At 30.5% G+C, this 4531-nt stretch overlaps 1 long non-coding RNA gene across 2 annotated transcripts in view; it reads left to right on the top strand.

The window, feature by feature from the left end:
- The first annotated feature begins 3477 nt into the window (after window positions 1-3477).
- Window positions 3478-4531, top strand: part of LOC118733668 — a 1595-nt gene continuing 541 nt past the window's right edge. The window contains exons 1-3 of one of the 2 annotated variants that reach the window (XR_004992280.1): window positions 3478-3821; window positions 3962-4026; window positions 4124-4429. This is a non-coding gene — a long non-coding RNA (uncharacterized LOC118733668). Of the gene's footprint in view, window positions 3822-3937; window positions 4027-4123; window positions 4430-4531 lie in introns of both variants that reach the window. The other variant, XR_004992279.1, reaches the window with a different exon arrangement.

The following is a 4531-nucleotide window of genomic DNA, read 5'->3' as shown; positions in this document are numbered from 1 at the left end:
TTTTTTTTATTTATTTTTTGTTATTTCAATAGGAATAAAAATAGTTTTTAAGAACTTTTTATTTAACTAGTTATACGGTATTTGAATCATATTATTGGCATATTCTCAGTTTCCTTCAAGCAAAAGCGGGAGTGATGAAACTAAAAGTAACAATAAAACTTCATTATTTGAAAAACTTCAACTCGAGTTATTATAGACAAATACTGTAACTCAAAAAAGTGATTTTTTTAATATTCGCAATATTTTTCGAGTAATTTTTTTTTATTGCTTTAACTAAATCCAAAGAAATCGATGATTCTAACTATATACAATATAAAGAAAAATTCCAAAAATTTTCGTCTAAATTTCGAATTATTTACTCTGAATTTTTAGAACAATTTAAGGTATGGAGTTTTAAAGCAAATAATATTTGAGTATAGCCAACAATGTGCATTTTAATCCCGTTGATTTTTTTTTTATTTTTTTCCATTAATAAAAAATTGCGTTGATTTATTTTTTTGCGAACAATCATAGTGCGTAATTACATACCTGTAAATTTTTTCTTTATATTTGAATAATCATTTAAAATATTTAGGCAGTCAAGAGCTCCTCAGGATTCCAATAAAATTAGTTGAATGGAGCGCGATATGTTCGCCTTATATCGATATAAATTTATACGTATGTAATTATATAAAAAGTATGCACAGAAATTTATAATATATTCAAAGATAACTCCGAAAAATAAATCGAGAACGGAAAGTTCATCAAAAATCGACCAAAATGAGGAAAAATTTACCTTTTTACCAACCAAAATTTTTTCTACCAATTTTGGTAATAATTTACCAAAGTGGCAACCCTGCTTGTGAGTTTATAATTATGTATGTATATACATACATATGTACGTACCCTGCAAACCATTTTAACAGAGTATTCTGAATTGTAGAGAAATTTTAAAGAATTCGTAAAGATCTCCTCCGATTTTTTGCCGAATTTTCTAAAATGAAATAAACTGTGCACACTTCGATTGTTTTAAGAAATTGCGGAAGAAAGTCGTAAAGATTCCATTATTTTCTTTCCGATTTTTTGTCGAATTTTCTAAGATGAAATGTACTGTGCACACTTCGATTCTTTTAGGAAATTTCGAAATAAAATCAATAACGTAATTATAATAATGTCACAATCGGCATTGAAAATATAAAAAAAAATCTGACGCACCAAAAAAAAAAATATATATCTTTTTGTGATTTTGTGCTATAAACGCGTTTATTTATAAGAACCGAAAATTAAAAAAAATAAGAACAAGCCAACAAGGTAAGTTTAATATTGCGATTATTGAGGAATTGATAACCTTCTCATATTTTTTAAGTCGGTTAAAAATTTAGTTTACGTATCTCGGCCTGTTTTTGCGTAATTTTAGCGTACCTACAGCGTAATATGTATGCAGCTAAATAAGATTACTTCGTTCACAGATTCCTGTGTGTCTGCAGATGGGAATGCTAAGCTGGACAACACTGAATCCATCATTAAAAGATTTTTCAACTCTACAAAGGACCTTCACGGAATTGTCGAGGACATGAGTCCAAACTTAATAGAATTATAAATTTATTAAATTTAACTTTTTTTTCTAATTTTTACATTCAAAGCAAATATCAACCTTAAACATGTTGTATTTACCTTCTTTATACCATGAAATAGTTAGCTTTTACTACAATTTTAAATACTTACCTTTTGAACGCTTAAAATTTATATTTATCAGTTTATTGTACATTTACTTACCTTAAACCTTGAAAACTATTCTGAATTCTGAATTCTTTTGTAGCTAACATTAAGCTGCCTCATAGGCAAACAAGCATTTTATAATTATTTGGTCGCTATCGTCGCAAACAGCCGGATAGTAATTGAAATCCCGCTCTCATACATTTCATATAGTATATAAACCGAATAAACTGTAGCGATTAATTTCCAAAAATTTCCGTGTTTAATTTCTTTCAGAAGGTTGGCAAAATATTCTTTAAGAAATCTATTCTAACTTTTCTTCAGAATGCTGAAAAAATATTCTTAGAGAGATCTTTTAGAATTTTCCTTTAGAAATTGAACAAAATATATTTAAAGAAATCCTTTAGAATTTTCATTCAGAAATTTAACAAAGTATTCCTAAAGAAATCTTTTAGAATTTTAGTTAAAAAGTCCTATAGATATTTCTTTACGAGTTCGTGTCAACCCCTTCATACGATTTGCTTTGAAAATTGGTAAAGAAATCATTACAGAATTCGAAACACATTTCCGAGTTTCTTTACAATTTCGTTAAGATTTCGGGAACTTTGGTTTGCAGGGTAGCTACTAGCAAAATAATAAGTTAATATTTTTCATTTACTTCAATAGTGTCATAACTCAAAAAAGTAGAACTCGAGATAAACGACTTTAGAGTTTTGAATTTACACTCATATACTCGCATGGTAAAAATTAATAGCCTGCAAACCAAAGTTCCCCAAATTCTTACCAAAATCATTAGGAGTATCTCATTTCTGTAACGCTTTTTTAAGAATCTCCAAAGAAAATTATATGAAGTGTTTGACACGAACTCGTAAAGAAATTTCGGTACGAAAAATAAAGAAAATTCTGAAAAACTTCTGCAAGAAATTATACACATAGCAGCATTATTTTCATTTATTTACCGATTCTCTTCCGAAATTTCGTAAAAGAATCGAAGTGTGCACAGTTCATTTCATTTTAGAAAATTCTGCAAAAAATCGGATGAGATCTTTACGAATTAGTTAAAATATCTCTACAATTCAGAATACTCTGAAAAAATGATTTGCAGGGTACATTTTTTGTTCAAGTGAGATAAAGTAGTGGCAATTTTGTATTTTTTTGGTTATTACACTATTGAAGTCAAAAGAGTCACAACTCAAAATAATACGTTTGTGAGAAAACGCGAAAAACTATTTCTTAGCACATGATAATCATATGGGCAAAGGCGACTTTACTTATGTCGTTTTCGTTTCTACAAAAAATGTCGACTTTTTATTGCTCGGTTGTTTGTGTTTCTTGTTTAGAGGACAATAAGAAGGTAGGATTTTCCGCGGAAACGATAACGCCATTAGATTTTTTTAAAACATAACAAAAATTTGTTCCAGCTTTTCCTGAAAGGTAAATAAAAGCTCTGTGTACATTTTTTGCGCATAATTTCAAAAGTACTAAATTTTGAGTTGTGACTTTTGAAGACGGCGTGCCATATACACATATACATTTCAGGCGCTTCAAATTTCATGCGAAAAGCTCTCACATTGATGTAACAACTCTTCTTACTATAAAAAACATTTCGTCATTTAGCGTATCAACAAAATGCAAAACCGCGTATGTGAGGTTGCATAAATTACTTTCTAGATATCAAAAACACTCATATTTCAAAATGGCGCTCTTATTTATAAAGCAATCGCATTTCCTCCTAGTATATTTCAGGACGATTGGATAAGAATTGAGCCAAGAGCTTGTGTGAGCAAATCCAATTTTTGGCAAAAAATGTCAGTTACGTGGTTTTACACAATGACGATACGCGGTTTCGTACTTTCAGCGACAATTTGACAAATTCTACATACCGTTACCTTAATTCACAAAGGCCCTACCGTAGGGATGCAGAAAAAACATCGATGCATCGAAAATATCGATGTTTTGCTTCGATGCATCGACAATTTTCCACTCGATGTATAAATTGTCGATGCATCGAGGCATTGATGCATCGATGTTTTCTCTAAACTGACATCTCAAGTACATCGAACGGCCAAACATAGCTTTGTCTGAAGTTCATAGAGAGGAAGATGCAGTTTTATAGCTCATAAAATGTTAGTATAATAAAGTGCTGGTTTCGATTGCTTTAATTTTTAATATATTTTCTTTGGCTGACTTGCACTTTGTTATAGTAAAATTTTATGAGCTATAAAACTACATACCGAAAAAGGTTCTTAATGTTTTATATCCATAGTGGAGGAAAACCCTATGCATATCGATGCATCGATGTACTCCCTCCGATGCTTCGACAAATAAAATGTAAGTTTCGACGTATCGATGCGAGGAAAAACATCGATGTATTTTTGCCACTGACATCCCTACCCTACCAACACTTTCCGAAATTGCTTTTTCACAGATTTTGGTAGGATGTATTAACATACACCCAAATGAAATAAATTGAAATACTCAATACAAAAATACGCTCATCAAATGAAATAAATTTACATAAAATAAAAATTGCAATGCAGTGTGCGGTGTGTAAGCCAACGCAGGGACCCGTCTGAAAAAAGAGCTTTTTTCCGTTTCCCGGAGGACCCGAAACAGCAAGAAAAATGGTTGAAGTTTTGCCGGCGATCTAAAGATTTTAAACCAAAAACGTGGAGAATTTGTATGGACCATTTTAAAGACGAACATATTAAAGGGAAGTTAGCTTTTGAATTGGGTAAGATTTGTCCACTATTTTTAGTTTCAACATTTTTGTTATAATACATACATATGTACATATTTTCTTACAAAGGACTACAAACCAGAAGACGTTTGCAGC

The sequence above is a fragment of the Rhagoletis pomonella genome, unplaced genomic scaffold (assembly GCF_013731165.1).
Source record: "Rhagoletis pomonella isolate Grant_MI unplaced genomic scaffold, Rhpom_1.0 Rhpom_scaffold_00002, whole genome shotgun sequence".
Classification (NCBI taxonomy): Eukaryota; Metazoa; Arthropoda; class Insecta; order Diptera; family Tephritidae; genus Rhagoletis; species Rhagoletis pomonella.
Note: the sequence above shows the minus strand (reverse complement) of the source record. Positions and strands in the feature narration are given on the sequence as shown.